The sequence below is a fragment of the Bidens hawaiensis genome, unplaced genomic scaffold (assembly GCF_021521415.1).
Source record: "Bidens hawaiensis isolate Kalapana, Puna unplaced genomic scaffold, B.hawaiensis_p1.1 tig00008219_1, whole genome shotgun sequence".
Taxonomy (NCBI): Eukaryota; Viridiplantae; Streptophyta; class Magnoliopsida; order Asterales; family Asteraceae; genus Bidens; species Bidens hawaiensis.
In genome coordinates, this window is record NW_027491584.1 from 513335 (window position 1) to 531320 (window position 17986).

Sequence of the window (17986 nt, forward strand, 5' to 3'; positions counted from 1 at the left end):
CAGGTCCTCAACTTGCTCATTCATGGCCTTCGCCTTTTCATCCCCCATGATTCTCTTTTTCTGAGCAATTGGCTCCACCGACTTGAACGTGTTAAGAGAATGTTGCGCCAAGTCTCGCGGGACCCCCGTCATATCGGAGTGTTGCCACGCGAAAACCGACGTGTATTTTGTGAGCAACCTTTTCATTCTTAATCTCGTTTCGTCTGAAATGGTAGCGCCAATTGTGACCGTTTGCTCGGGGAATTTTGGGTTTAAAATCCACTTCTCTGGCGCATTGTCTGCCATTGGAAGTTTCATTCTCCCTTCCCGCGGCGTACTTGTCACTGCGCACAAATGATCGCGGTAAACAAATGTTACGCCTGTTGGTGTAGGGAACCCCAATGCGCCGTGCGCTGGCGACGGTACAGCATTAAACTGGGCAATCGTTCCCCTACCCAGGATCATATTGTGGCATGAGGTGGTGGGCAAGACCAAGAAGTTGACAACTTCGGCTCGCTTGTGCTCATCATCCCCCATAGTTAATTCAAACTGAATCTGGCCTAGGGGATGGATGATTTCATTTGAAACACCACAGATTGGTGCGTTCACAATTTCGAGCCGCGCTTGGTCTGCCGGGTCTAACTTTCTGAAACATTGCTCATACATAATGTCAGATTCGCTTCCAGTGTCCACCAGGACCTTTGACACTTCGTAATGAGCAATGTGTGTGGTGATGACGAGAGGACTGCTTATTGAAGGGCCTCCCCTGATTCTTGGGAAGATGACTTGCTGCTCGCGCCAATCCCCGTGGATTTGCGCGCTTCTCTTTTTTGACGTCTGCCCTTGTCGTCCCCCCTCAGCCACACAGATTCTTTTGTATTTCTTACTGGCAGAGGCTCCTTCCGGTTGCTCATCTTCTATTCTTTGGTTTTTCACCAAGTGAGCCAGCCTGCCTGATTTTACATCCTTCTCGATCGCATCCTTTAAATGATGGCATGCGTCGGTGTTGTGGCCCGGGGACCTGTGAAATTCACAATATTTGCCACTGTTTTGCGGTCCCTTGTAGTGTAGCTGCTTGGGGGGCTTGAATTGAACATTCTCAGTACTTAACACCTGTGAAGGTGTTTTAGTGAGGGGTGTCCATATTCTTGGCAGAGGTCTGCTAGGATCTCTGCCGCCCTCCCTCTTGTCACCCTCCCCGCGATTACGAACTTCTTTTTGGGGCTGGGGTGAGCTTGGTTGCGCTTGTTTTTCCGCGGAAGAAAAACTTGTTGGCTGCAACCTGGACCATACAGAGTTCTGTTTGGCCCTCTTCTCTTTGCTGCGCGGTGATTCAGCCTGATGCGCTCTTTCTCTTGCCCTATCTTGGGCAATCTGTTTCTCATTTCTCGCGAAAACTCGCGATGCCTCCATTAACTTGGCCCACGTGGTGGGCATACCATCTTTGCTTACGAGAGCCCGGCGGAGTTGATCACTGCGCGCGCCTTGTATAAAGGCCACGCGCAGGAGCTGCTCAGTTATACCCCCGATTGCCAGGGATTCCTGATTGAAACGAGTGATGTAATCTTCAATCGTTTCATCATTCCTGCGTATGCAGTGCATGATGTCATCAGGATCGCGCGTGTGCCTGCGCTGCTGTACGAAGTGGGCTTGGAACTTTTCTAATAGTTCCTCGAACCCATCAATTTGCCCTGTCGGCAAGCTCTCGAACCATACCCGCGCTGCGCCCGTGAGACAGCGAGCAAACATATGACACCATGTTGGCATCGTCCAGCTCTCTAGGTTTCCCGTGTTATAGAAACCTTGCAAAAAGTCATCTGGATCTGTTGTGCCATCATATTTGCCCAGACCACTTGGCATCTTGGTCTTGTGCTGGATGGGAGCCTGCGCGATGCGCGCAGTAAACTTTGAGTGTTTTACCAGGATGGCTGGTCTGTAGGGCGTGGTTACGTCCACTTGCCCTCTGACCGGTGGGCTGTACGGCATGTGCAGATCCAGATCTGCTCTGGCTCCAGGCGCCATGTTCACAGGCGCGCGGAGCTGTGAGCCTCCTGCATGAGTATCCCGTGTCTTCCTCATGCTATGCACTTCTTCATCACTGAACTCAGTGTGTGCAGTGTGAACAGAATGTCCTTCTTCCGGCGCGCGCGGCCTTTTTGTAGTCTGCTTATCAAAAGCTTGCCTTTGTGTTTGGTCGGCTAGCTTCTTCTGCTTGACCATTTCATTGTACTTTTCCATCAGACGCCGCTGCTCGTTTATGAGCCATTCATTCGGATCATTTGTTTCTTCTTCTGGACCCATTGGTCCTTTCAGTTTCGCGCCGGCTATATTTTGTAACGTGAGATCGTCTGGAGGAGTTTTAGTCTGGCCGTGAGGGGTTGTGACGAAGGGACGATTGCTGGTGGTACGCGTAGAATCACGCGGAACCCTCAGAACCTGCTGTCCGTCGTTAACACCCTCACGTTCAATATCCTCCAGAGCTTGATCAACGTTACGAACGCCAGAAACCATGGTGATTGATTTTTTTTTTATATAGATCTGATTGCCGTTTGTTGTAATAGCGGATGGCGCCAATGAAGAAACGTGGATCTACTCACTGGTAGCAGATCTACTTTCCTCGGGTGTGATTATACTATTTCACCGATGGTTCTTCTGGGTCTGTGTTCTTCCACCTACAAAATGAACAGCGCCGTTACTTACCCCTCAGAAAGGGACAGAGGGGTCCTCTTTGGGGTAACCCTCCGGCGTGAGAATCAGTATATTGTGGAGAAGATGATAATGTGTGTAAGGGAATCTCAAGAGTATTGCTGAATAGCTGAATACCCTCTGATTGTGAGACTGTGTGTTTGTATGTAACTGATTGTGAGTGAATGTAATTCAATATGATTGAATGTGATATCACTGCTTGTAACTGTCAATGATTGAGTATGAATGTGTCATCAAAGTGGAGTTGATGCTGTATTTATAATGCTAGGGTTTCCACTGATTGGGCTCAACCTCGTTGGCCTCCTCCAATCGCACTGCGCCACGTGTCCTCTGGGACACCTGGCGCTTTCTCGTTGGTTGTAATCACGTGGTAACACATGTGTCATGCTGAGTTGTCGACCTTTCATTTGGCAGCTGTCAACATCAGCATATTCTTTCTCCTTAAAAAGATGCCTTCTGGAAGGTTGTCTGATGTGCACAATCAAGGTTGCCCTAATCCTGATTTGGATAAGGACGAGGTTGATTATGTGCACGTATGATATGCGCCCACCCTGAGGATGCGCGTTGTCTTCTCTTTATTCTCACGCGCAGATATTTCATACGCAGATGTGATATGCGCCGCGCGCTGATGCGTTGCGCGCATATGTGATGCGCGAGCATATGTGTGCCTGGGCAGATGTGATATGCACGGGCATGTGATATGCGCCGCGCGCTGATGCGCCGCGCGCATATGCGATGCGCGAGCATATGTGTGCCTGGGCATATGATGCCTGAGCATGTTTTGTATGCGCCATGCGCATAGGTTTTGGCTTTGTGCCTTCATAATGTCTTTATCTTGTGGGTTGACCCGCCTTGCTCGGTGTTGAGGCGGGTACATACCTCTTCAAACATAATCCAAAATGCACAATCATTTAACATGTCACGTTAATATTGATCAAAGGTGAGTCATGTTGACACTAGTCAAAGCTAAAACGTTTTTCTCGTTAAAGATATGTATAGTTGTAGGATAACACGTGTTTCCTTTTTTATATATAAAGTAAATTGAGAAATATTTACATATTTTGTTTGTAAAACACGCTATATAACAAATGAAAGAGATATAATAATTGAATATAATACTTAGCCAAATGGATTATTTGGGTTTACCCGAAAGTTCGGAACCCATTGAAAAGTACTTGGTACTCGACTTGTATCAGTTCGGGTTACACTCGAATTTGTTAGATCCAGGTTCGGGTTTCATGAGTATGAGTATTTTCGGGTTCAGGTTAATATTTATTCTAGTCGGGTTTTGGGTTGCGGATAAAAATGACAGCCATACCGAAGAGACATTAAAATAAATTCGTGGCTCTGCACGCCATTTTTATTACAAATGAGACTTAAACCGGAAACATTCTATAGAGAAAGTCATCGGGATAGTGCTAGGGCAGTGCTCCTTTAGTACCATGCCCTCTTACTTATAATAATCTATATACTGGCAATTCGATCAGTGATATTTATAACTTTCTCTTTTATCAAATTTCATCAAGAACACATAATTTTCTTTTCAACCGTACAAACATGCTTAAAAAACCTTACATTTACATAGCATTGCTGCTAATAAGAAATTTGTTCGATGTGTGTTCGTGATATATTCGTTTGTTCGGTAAATTCTTAACCGGTGAACAAGTACAAGGTCTTGTTAGATTAGATTTGTTTGCTATGTTAGAGCAGGTTAAGATAATGTGAGGAAATTACATGATTCTCAAACTTTAGGCATTGCACTTATAAACGTTTTAAGTTTGGTTTTCCTTATTTAAAAAGTGACCAAACTAGTGAAATAAATATTTACCTTAGGTTTCTTTCGTGGAGCCATTGTTTGGGTTGCTAGGCCTTTGGGCCAGGCCGGCCCTATTTAAGAGACACATTGCTTTAGGCCTTTAGTTTTAGTATTAAAGGTATAGTAACTTTTTGAAACATCTAGCGTTGCGGCCGGCAAACAAGTTAAAACGGAATAACTAACTAGTGAATGTGACTGGTTTTTAGAGAAGAACAAGATTGTGCGATTGTTTGCAATGAATGAGAGCTCATGACTCTGATACCAATATACACTTTAAGTGTGTGTTAGAAAAGGTGCAAGCAATAATATTGTTGTGCATACCTGTCTCTCTATTCTAGTATGATCTTTTTATTATAATATAATAATTTTTGTTTACATTAAAAAAATTTGCAATTAGGGTGTGTAGAAGAGAATAAGTTAAATACCTAGCTCATATTGACATAATACTACTTCTAATGTTTATCTAATTACATTGTATCTGCTAAAAGTTGGTTAAAAAGAAAGATTGGTAAAGCTCTTTAACCTTATTGGTTGGTAATTATTTTTAATATAAGAGTTATACTCGACTAACTATTATTTTTGGGTTGCGACTTGGTTATGAACTCCAACCTAGCCTCTAAACACCACTGTCACACCTTAATCTACGGCGGAAATGCCGGGGCAGACTGATTGCTCAAAGCTTTTCAAAGGTTACTATCAAGCAAGATTAATAAATGACAATATCTATTTAAGTTATTTAAATGAAACAATTACAGTTAAGTACATCAAATATAAAGAAACTACAACAATGATTAATTTTTTTATATCCTAAAAGGCATCTCTACGTGATCCCCATCTTGCTAAACAACCAAGCTGATAACCTGCAAATGCGTATAAAATATATTTTTGTCAACAACACATGTTGATTGAGTAAAACACCAACTTCAGACACAACAGTAATAGTATATATAATATATAAAGAAAGATGCAAATTGTTCCTGTGAGATAAACAATTAAACCATAGCACATACACAAACAATCAAACATAAAGAAATGGTTAAACCGTTGTCATGCGAATGGGCATTGGTTACAAAAAATGAGGTGTCGGTGAAACCTCAATGCGTCGGTCGTCGGCCACTACGACGGTCGTATGATCATACTAGACTGAGAATATGTTGGACCTCTCCGAATGCGATTCAAGTAAGCAAGTAAGCAAATAGCAAGTTAGGCATAAACTGATATACACACAAGGATTAAACAGTTGCGGTTTTGAATAATAGATGGTTGATAAATAATTTGATAAATGATAAGCAAGTGTCCCCAAAACATTTGAAAACAAGTAAAATAGGGGAGTGATTACTCACCTGATCGGATGAACGAAAGAAACAAGTGATGATGTGCAAGAGATGAACCATTCGAGATATACCGTCAATGATTCCTAGTAAAAAAATATAATATTAAATTAATTGTAAGAGATATAACATGATTTAAGGAATTAAGATTTTGATGTGATTAAGTTATATTTGGGATTAGAAATGTTAATGATTGATCGATTAATCTCTACGATCATTGTTATTAATAGCCTTGTTAATTATAAATCCCCAATAATTACCCATGATTAGAGGTGTTCAAAAAAACCGGTTATGGAACCGGTTTGGCCGGTTCAACCGGAAACCGGTTTTTTAAAAACCGGTTTTTTTAAAAACCGGTTTGACCGGTTTACGTAACCGGTTTACGTATCGGTTATACGTTTTGGAGCCAAAACCGGTTTTATAACCGGTTTTTTTTATAACCGGTTTTTTTTAATAACCGGTTATTAAAAAACCGGTTAACCGGTTTTTAAAATAACCGGTTTATTACCGTTATAAAAAAAACCGGTTAACCGGTTTTTTAATAACCGGTTAACCGGTTAAACCGGTTTTCGAACGTTACCAAACGGCTTTATAGCCGTTTTTTTTTTTTTTGACCGTTTTTTAGCCGTTTTTTTTTGTTTTTTTACCATTTTACCCCCACAAACATCTATATATAGTTTAGGTTGGGTATTGGTTAGATCACACTTGATTATACAACTCCAAACGCTCTAAACGTTTATTTCATACGCGATTATACAACTCCAAACGCTCTTCTTTCGTAGTCGTTTATTTCATACTCGAGTATACCACTCTTAATTCGTAGTCGATTATCATGGCCTCCCAAAGTGCTGCTTCATCGGTCAACATGGGTGCCTCGAACACGGGAGAAACCGTCGTTCGGGTCATCCCCACGAAACGAAACCAAGATATTTGGCAACATTTCGACCTATGCGAAATGTCTAACGGAACCCAAAAAGCTAGATGCAAACATTGTTTGAAGTTTTATAACAAAGAAGCAAACTCCAGTTTAAGAGCTCATGTAGAAAAGCCCTCTTGCAAGGTCTTGAAGGACGAATCCGGAAGTAGTTCGCAGCCGGAGATGACGAATCAAGGAACGGTGTTTACGTACGACCTTGAAGCGGTACGTCAACAGTTTGGCAACTTTGTGATTCAACAATCACTTCCTTTCAACCACTTCGACAACCCTCAATTCACGGAGATGATGCAAAAGTATGTTCAACCACGCTACCAACACGTAAGTCGTTCGACCCTTAGAAGAGATTGTCTTAAAGCATGGAAAAACGCTAAATCCGAACTAATTTCATACTTTTCAAACTTACAAACTGGTGTGAACTTAACAACGGATGTGTGGTCGGTACCTAATGGTTCGCCCGACTCATACATTTGTGTGACGGTTCATTGGGTTGACCCCCGGTCGTGGCAAATGATGAAACGAACCGTTGCGTTTCAATTGTTTGATTACCCGCACACGGGTAGAAATATTTTTAAACTCTTGGATAAAGTCATTCGACAATACAAGATTGAAGATAAAATCTTTTCAATATCGTTTGATAACGCGTCCAACAATACGGCCGCGGTTGGCCATTTAAAATTAAAGTATAAACCTATCTGTGATGGAGCGTTTTTTCATAGCCGATGCATTGCACATATTATCAACTTGGCCGTGCAAGATGGGTTAAACGTGATCGAAACGCAAAGAAACAATTTTAAAAGAATGTTACGAGATGTTTTTAGCAACAATTCAACATTTTCAAGATACAAAAAATTTTGTGAAGAAGCTAACTGTCAATGGTTGGGGCCTAATTGGGATTGTCCAACAAGATGGAACTCGACTTGTGAAATGTTTGAGAAAGCCATCCAACAAAAACAATCGTTAATTGCGTTTCATCAAATTTTGTCAAATAGGGGTAAATGTGCACCGTACGATCCTAGAAACTGGTTATTGATTGAGATCGTTACGGAGGTTCTTCAAATTTTTAAATCTTGCACAACTACTTTATCCGGGGTTTACTATCCAACAAGCCCCATTGCTTTACCAAAAATTGCTGTCATGTGCACAAAGTTGACTGAAATTCATTGTAGGGGTGCACCTTATTTTGATATGGGTGCAAAAATGAAAGAAAAATTTAGAAAATATTTTCAACAACTACCCGCTGTTTTGACCTGTGCGGCTGCGTTAAACCCTTGCATCAATGTTGGTGGTGTTGAAGCTTTAATAGAAAAAATTTGTGATGAGCTAGAGTTAAACGACGATCAAAACCCCCATTATAACCAAACTTTAAAGAATGCTTTCAACACCACCTTGGCAAACATGTATGATGTTTACCTTACAAAACACGGGTCGTCTTCCCAAATTCATGACTCGTTAAGAGCTGTTGCCCAATCCCAATCCCAAACCGACCTTGAAATGGGGATGTACTACATGATTTGGGAAGACGCCGGTAAACGTCAAAGGGTAAACACCCCAAGCAGTGAACTTGGAAGGTATGGTGGTACCAACTTTGTGAAACACATGACTCCGGATGAATTTAGAAGTCTTGATATGCTGGCTTGGTGGAGAGGTAAGGAGGATGAGTTTCCGATCCTCGCCGCCATGGCCAAAGATTTACTAACGGTCCAAGCTTCCACGGTAGCTTCGGAGTCTGCTTTTTCTGTTTCTGGCAGGGTTATATCGATTAGGAGGACTCGACTCACTCCACCAGCTGTAGAGATGTCGATTTGCTACAAGGATTACTTGGACTCTTTAGATAGGGCAGAACATCAACGCTCACTCGAGGGGGAAATGGAGTATGAGGCGGCCTTGTATGAAGACGAGGTCAATCAAGGACACACTCAACCAATGACCGATGAAGAAGCCGCGTACGACGATTACCTAAGGAATAGCTCGGGATCGGGTAGCGAAGAAAATGAGTAACAAACATCAACTTGTTAATGTAATCGTGTCTAAGCATTCTTTAATGTTTGTATTTTTGAGTTACGAATATGCGATAACGATTTAATGTTTGTATTTTTAATGTAAAAGCTATAAATGAAAGTTATGTGTTTTTAATCTTCCAAGCAAAGAATGCTAACAACGAAACCCTAAAGCAAAAAAAAAAAAAAAAAAAAAAAAAAAAAAAAAAACCGGTTAGACCGGTTATTAAAAACCGGTTGTAAAAAAACCGGTTTAATAACCGGTTCTAACCGGTTTCTAAACCGGTCCAAACCGGTTTGGCCGGTTTGAGTTTTCATTGACAAAAACCGGTTAATAACCGGTCCGGTTATTAACCGAACCGGTTTTTTTCTGGATAAAAAAAACCGGTCCGGTTAATAACCGAACCGGTTTTTTCAAAAAAACCGATTTGTGCACCTCTACCCATGATATAATATATGATTAAATACTTTAAATAATTCAATTAATACAAGATATGCTTGAAATAACAAAATCTAAGTAGATAAATGATTAAATATACAAATTAAATAAAATAATTTAATTAAATATAATTTGAGATATTCTTATAATAATAATAGTGATATCTAAATAAATAAATGAATAAAATAGTTATAATAATGTGTAGAAAGATATAAATATTTTGTCTTAAATCTTTTAAGGAAAATCTGTTTAATGCGTTTAGTTTACAATATAGATATACATAAAATAAATATAAGTTTATAAAGATGCTCAATGATAGGAAACTCCAATAATAGTGTCGGGTTTTTAAATAAAATAACAATGCTTTATTATTATTAAAATATACTTATAATACATACATATATATAAATATACATGTATATATATATAAACGAAAACTTGGAACGGGATTTATTTACAAGAACCGTAAACTTAGAGATATAGGTTGCTAAAGTATTGTTGTATCATTTATTATAACTAATTATATTAATTTAACAAAAATTAAATAAAAATAAAGCTTAAAAACACAAGTCGCCAGGTTCAAACCCACGACCACCACAATCACAATACGCAGACCAAACCAACTACACTACCAAGTTAAGTGAGTATCAACTGAATACCAAGATTTATAATCTAAAACTCAGATTTCCCCCAATTACCTATGAACCCTAAAATCGCAATTGAATAAATCTGTTAATGATAATTAGATCTATGTTAGGGTTAATGTTTCTCTATTATAAACGAACACAATACACCAAACAATTACCTCAAATCACGATAGCCGACGGGTTAATATGAAGAATAGGGGCCGGCTTTGAAGGTTGACGAACTGATCATCAAACGGCGAAGTTAACCTAATTAATTATGGGGGTTTGAGTCGCAATGGTCATAAGAAGGTTCTGCCCAGTTTAATTGTGTTATGGTGATGGTTATAATGTATAGTGATGTACGAGATATCGACGGTTGGTATAATACATAATATGAATCAACGAGATCCAAATTTCCAATTCTAGAGTGTCGGCAAGATCTTTTTTGACATGGGAGTTGATTTCCTAAATCAATTTCCAAAATAACTAACTTGTTGATCAAGAATTATCGTCGGGTTTGTTGTAATATAAACGGGTCGGGTCTGAGTTGAATCCGGATAATGGAATTTATATACAATATTTGCAGTTAGCCCTTGAAGAATGAAGGTGGAAACATAATGGGATGATAGTTCTAGTTTGGGTTAAATTTGCCATATATTGTAAATTTTAAATAAATAATATATAAATAATTAAGAATACTATTATAACAATAAATTAACTCGATAAGCGCGATAAAATTTCTAAAGCATTGAAATGGGTCGGGCAACCTAAAATGGAAAAACCGAGTTGTTACAGTCTCCCCTGCTTTAGGGAATTCCGTCCCGAAATTAAGGATACTATAACAAAACTATTAAATTTTGTGGAAAAATAATTTTTTTTATATAACTTTTAAAATTTATCATAACGCAGAACATTGAATAGTTAAAACAACGCTCCAAATAAAGACCCGATAAGGGCACTTATATATAGGATGTACCTGCGGCGTATCCACAATGTCCTTATCATCTCTACATTTGTATCGTTATTCCAACTACTTTCGTTTCTATATTATGACACACAATTATACGCATTATGATTTCCATGCGAGGACTTCGATAATTATGTAGGCCTTCATAATTATTTAGATTGTCGGATGGTCCACATAACTCGTCTCATCGTGTGGGTTACGAAAGCATTTGAAAAACATGGTTCTTTGAGAAAACAAGAGTTTTAATACGTTTTGGTTATAAATAGAAGATATTTATCATAATGAATTGAACTTTTGAGTTGTTAAAATATTAAAATTTCAAAAACATCCCTTGAAAATATAGTATTGTAAGCAGTTTTCTATGGAAAGATATATTTTATTGTATGAGCGTATTCACTTAGAGTTAATAATTTATTAGATTTGAAGTTGTTTAAATTCAAAAAAAAATCGAATAAAGATTTGTTACAATGTATAATTGAAAAAGATAAAATATATTTAGGTAACAAAAATGACAAACACATTTTCTTTGGTAAACTTAGTTATGATTGATTTGATTTCCGATTTAAAATAACTTGATTAATTGGATCTATAAAAATTTAGATAATTGAAATTAATTGAATAGAAATATTTTTGTTTGGTTACAAAGTAGGATTTAATAGAATAAGTTTGAAAATTTTTGAGCTTGATGAACCTGATTGAATCGAGAACAAACATGGCGCAGGCGATTAAGATTTCCATAGTCGTAGCAATTACTGATAGGAGGGTATAAAATTTGAGCAAACGTCGTAGCATGGATTTTAGAATTTGACGGAATAAACTGTTGTGGAACGTCTCATGGTATGTGGCAAGTGTTAACATGATAACCGAACGATTTCATTCGATACAAAATGGTAAGAGGATTGAATTGAGTCGTGATAATGGCAAGTAAAGCACAACGAGTGAATTTTGGAGTAAAATTTCTTGTTTGAGACGCTCTGATTTTGCTGAGATTGATTGTTAATATGGTTAACAGCATATAATTGATGTTCAGACTTGCGTTTCTTATTGTTGTCGTTATGAGAATGAGTAGGGGTAAATGTTTTTAAGAAATTAATGAACAAGATTGAATTGATTGTATTTATGTTTTGGAAATTGAGTTTATATTTTAGAGATCATAAGAGCTATCTCCTCGACTAACATGTGGCCAGAGGTAGTTATGGAGAATAAATAATTGATGTTGTTTGATGTTGAGAAAACATTCTATGATTAATAAAGATGTGATTTAATGAGAAGATTGAATAGTATAGTAGATTTCATATGAGTTATTGCATAAAACGAAACTTAAATATGTTATGCTGATGTTTATTCATAACTTAAGGATAAGTTAGAATCCAAATTGAAAATCAATGAGTTAATTTGATGAGTGAATAAGTTTTATGCTGATGTTGATCAAGAATTATCGTCGGGTTTGTTGTAATATAAACGGGTCGGGTATGAGTTGAATCCGGATAATGGAATTTATATACAATATTTGCAGTTTAGCCCTTGAAGAATGAAGGTGGAAACATAATGGGATGATAGTTCTAGTTTGGGTTAAATTTGCCATATATTGTAAGTTTTAAATAAATAATATATAAATAATTAAGAATACTATTATAACAATAAATTAACTCGATAAGCGCGATAAAATTTCTCAAGCATTGAAATGGGTCGGGCAACCTAAAATGGAAAAACCGAGTTGTTACAACCACAAAGCCAACTAGTATTCAAATTGCTAATCCATAAAAACAAAACAAAAAGGGTTTTATGGCAAACATTTTACTAATACCAAAAGGGTTTTATGGAAAATATGTGAAACATAATTAAAATAAATAACTAGTGAGTGTTATATGAGTTTTAACTCAAAAATTTCAATTCAAGTTTTAAATTTAAGAGCTTCAATTTCGACGTCTTAAAATTTTGAGTTAAAGACAAGAATGATGTTTCAAACTTTGTTCATGATTGATGACGAGGTAGCCTAGTCTCTAAGGCTGAAGTAGCAGCTAAATCCGAAGTAGAAGCAAACACTTTTGCTTCAGCGCTGCGGCACCTCGATCGCTTCATCATCCATGATGTGACATGAACAATGTAGTTGACAAACTTTATCTGATAAGTACGTTCGAGTAAGCCCTATGCACATAGTGAGTGTTCTCCAAGTAAAAGGAGATAGGTATTCACCAAAATGGCAACCCTCGGTCCTGAACCTTAGGAAGAGAAGTATAAGACTTTCCTGATCAAGCGAGTGAGCATGAGCTAGCATAACAACTTAGCTTGACCAGAACCCTTCCACTATATAAATACTACTTTGATTCGTGTATAACCATTCCAACTCTACACTTATTGCATAAGCAGTTCCTAAGTTGCTAAAAGTGTTCCGCTGAAGCGATCAAGCTGTCTATGGCGCCTGAGCGGACTTCGTGGCCATCTCACTCCTTGCTCTTTGCATGTACATATCTTTATTGTCTTCTTTACTTATATTCTTACTTCATACACATGACTAATGTTGAGCGTCAGAGGGTGGTCCAGAGACCCCGGTCTATTGTCCCCTTCTAACGAGTTCTTTCGTGTTGGTAGGTTCGGGCGAAGAAAGGTGACGAAGTTGACAACCCTTGTGAATGTGGTACCCCTCTCTCGCCCCTTATTTGTTGTAACAACTAACAACACTGATATATACCAAGGTTCTTTAGTATAAACACGCACCAAAAACGACTAGCGCAAAACACAAAGCATTCTCCAATATCCTTATTTCTTCTCTTGATTCAAGGTTCAATTTCGGTTGCTAGAGTCCTCCACAGCAGTACAAACTGCATATGTTGTTGTACCCTAAGGGATAGGCAAGTTCTCTTAGAGGAGACTTGGAATCTGTTAAGGGACCCGAGTTAAACATGAACCCCAAACACAACCACCAATATTTAGTTTGTTCATTATTGCGGTATAGAACAAAGTTAAATACTTGTCATATTAGAAACTCTGCCAAGGAAATTATAAAAATTCTTGTAGAAAACAACGGTTGGACTCATCATGTGTTGTATTAACTTATAGATTGTTCATTTTAAAACATAAATGCAAAATGTGAAAGGCGAATAAAAAGAGCTTTCTGGGGTATAGATTAATCTAGAAAGTTTTACTTTTATCTTATCATTTTAGATTCTATCAACAACTTTGATATAAATTAAATTTTACTAACATTGATTGTAATTTATAAATATAAATTATTGATGGTCAAAAGCCATCAAAAGTGGTCCCCAATGTTTTGAAACCCGGCCCGGCCCGGCCGGTCCGACCAGGACCCGGTGGTTACACACCGGCCCGGGTCATGGTGTAAAACCCGTTTTCTAATGGACTGGCCGGGTTACGCGGGCGGCGGTTATACCGGACCCGGTGACCCGACGAGTGAACCGGCGATTTTGTTTTTTGTTTTTCAAATAATCAGATCCATATAGCAAAAAGCCCATTTCTGCTTGTTTGTGCTGTTCTTTACAGTCGTACTTCAAATCTCAAACCATAGCATAATACTTGTTCAGTCGGTGCTTAATAGATGAGAAAACAAGATCTGAAATTTGAAGGTTGATTATGCAGTCTCCATCATCAATCGAACTTCAAATCACAAATCGATCTGCTTCCTCTTCTTCCCGTTCCGGCGATGGCTCTGTTCATTCCGGCTTTAAATACACGGTAGAGGGTTTTTGGGTTTTTGCGTTTGGATTTGGCCGGCCATTTGGGGATATATTCTTTTTAGGTGAGTTTTGTTGTATGTCAGAAAATGAATAAATATAATGATTTAAGGAAAATTGGATTTTAATAATCTCAACTTTACACAGTTGGCCGATAATAATCCCAACTTTGAATATAGCTGTCACTGGTCCCAACTTTCACACTATTTGTTTTCATTGGCCCTCCGTTAAAAAAACTTAACGGCGTTAAGTTTTTTTACATATTTCAAACTGATATTTTAGGGCTTTTGATCGGAATGAGTATACGAGTCGATTGATGTAAAACTTACCTTCAAACAGTGGTCCAAATGACTAAAGGATGCTTCAGTTCCGGTGTTTAAACTATTAATTAAAAAAAATCAAGTTGTATGAAGCGTTGTTTCGAGTTAAGTTTTACATCAATCGATTCGTATTCTCATTCCGATCAAAATCCCTAAAACATCAATTTAAAACTTGGAAAAAACTTAACGTCGTTAAATTTTTTTTAACGATGGTCCAATGAAAACAAATAGCATGAAAGTTGGGACCAGTTACGGCTATTTTCAAAGTTGGGATTATTATCGGCCAACTGCGTAAAGTTGAGATTATTAAAATCCAATTTTCCATAATTTAATAATGTGTATCTTGGTGTGTTTCTTTAGGCTGATTTATATATATATATATATTGATATTAATATATAGAGAAGAGTTGAAATAAGAAATATTAATTTTGTGAGAAGAACGAGAACCAATACATAGTTGACATGTGGTATTCCTTAAATTTACATGTAAGGGTAGTAATGTAATTTTCTTTTTCTTTATTTTATATTTAAAATATCATGCAAATGAAACAATACTGATCGTGGGGTTTTTTTTTAATTAAAAATCAAATTATTGTGTTAATTTGAGAGTTGTGATGAAAACTGTCGTTTCTTTTTATATAAAGTAACAGGTGGTTATGTTTTCATTTAAAACACACTATTAGACGGTTTTAATTTCAAAAATCTTAATTTCATGTGACGGTAGTTTAATGTGTTTTCAAACACTATTTGGACGGTTTTACCCCTTATGTCATCCGGGTCGATGACCGGTCCGATCTTTGACTCGATAAGACGTTCGGGTCAACGTCCAAACCGGGTCTGAAAACATTGGTGGTCCCATAGACTATTTGCAATATCTTTCAGAAAAGAACAAAAACAAAGACATTGTCAATAGTTAATTTGGGAGGTCCGATTGGAATTCATGTGGCGCTAGTTTCAAGACAATAAAATTTGTTGCTGGATTTTCTGTGTTCCCACGACAATGAGATTTCAGTACTTTTCTTAAAATCATGTTTGAAACCATTACTAATATATGTGTGAGTCGACTATGCCAACTATTTATATTTATTTTAACGCTTAAGATATGACTTACTGAAAAACATCATCTGGGAGAAAACTCATCACGATGAGAAAACATTTTTGAGTCATGATTTGAACTAATGCCATAATAGTTTATGCTTTAGCCATCACTCCCATACAATTGAACCGATTTAGAAAACGTGTAAGCTTCACCGATTAAGAAAAAAACCAAATTTTTGATCAAATATTTCAAGCAATATATATATATATATATATATATATATATATATTCCTTTCTGAAGTTATTTAAATGATGGGGGTGATAAACTGTAAATAGTTATTTGGATGATTGAGTGATGAATATTCAAGCGTTTGGCCTGCAAATGTCTCACGTTTGAATATAAGTTTTATTTTATTAATTTGTATAAGTTAACAACAAGACATTAAATGTATAACCTTCACTTAAAATGATATATTATATCCTTCACTGGTAGTCAATTTTTAATTATTAAAAACTTTCATTCCCAAATCTATGTCCATCGAAAAACACAATAATGTTAATCGCACGAAAACAGGATTATAGGACACACCATAGTATTCTATACCCGTCAAGTGGTGGCACAGTGGTAAGAATGCATCTAATTTCCCTCTAGATGTATCAGCTTCTAAATCTTACTTCTGTTGTTTTTCTACCATAATCTCTTGAAGGTTACATACCCAACATAAACTACGGTTTACATGATAATGTTGACTAGCAGGGTTGAAAGGGTCCAATAAGTTAAGAAAAACATAAATATCCCATTTCATGAAGAACACACAAAACGGTTTTTACTCCTCCGAAACTAACTTCAAATAATGGATAAAATCTAAAGCTCGATCAAGAACAATGCATATTCATGTCGTAAGTTGTTTGTCATGCTTTTATGTTTTACTAAAAAATCAATAATTTGTAGATATATTTGTATGTGTTCTAATATTAGCCTTAATTACAACAATATTATTGAAGTAATATTTGAACAAAGAAATAAGAGGATAAAAGGAAAAGATGAGAATGTGTACTGGGGATGATATTTCATTTACATTGTAGTATTATTTATACTACGTAAATGTGAAATTGCCGACAAACTCAAATTATTATATCTTTACTTGGAGTGTTCATGTGACCATAATTTAGACAATTGTGAAAAAGGTGTCATACAACTTGCACAATTCGTCGGTGGATTCATAACACTCCCCCTTGGATGACATATTTTCAAAACTTCGGGGTCTTGAAGTACTGCCTCATTAAAAACCTTGCTAAAGGAAAACCCAATGGGAAAAAACTTTAGCTAAGGGAAAAAGAGTGCAGTATATAGCTCCCCCTCAAATTGCAGGTCGTTACATTGTTCGTACATGGCGCATGCCAATATCATGAACATGTTTCCTGAATGTTGCTGTGGGAAGTGCTTTTGTGAAAAGATCAGCTGAGTTGTTGCTGGACTGGACATATCTCATTTCAACCTGATTGTCTTTAATAAGGTCTCGAGTATACTCAAAGTATCTTGGTGGTATATGCTTTGTTCTGTCACTTTTGATATATCCTTCCTTCATTTGCGAGACACAAGCTGCATTATCTTCATAGATAGGAGTTGGAATTCGATCTTTCTCTAGTCCACAAGAAATCAATATGTGTCGTGACATAGATCTTAACCATACACATTCTCTTGAAGTTTCATGCAATGCAATGACTTCAGCATGATTTGAAGATGTTGCAATGAGTGTTTGTTTCTGAGAACGCCATGAAATCGCAGTTCCTCCATTCTTAAATACGTATCCAGTTTGAGATTTTGCTTTATGGGGATCAGATAAATAACCTGCATCTGCATAACCAACTAACCATTCTTTTGAATCGTTAGGATAAAATAAACAACAATTCCTTTTAAATACCGAAAAATATGTTTAATGCCATTCCAATGTCTTTTAGTAGGGGATGAACTGAATCTTGCCAATAAATTAACTGCAAAAGAAATGTCAGGTCTTGTACAGTTAGTAAGATACATAAGTGCTCCAATTGCACTGAGGTATGGTACTTCGGGACCAAGAATCTCTTCATTATCTTCGCAAGGACGAAATGGATCATTGTTAACATTGAGTGATCT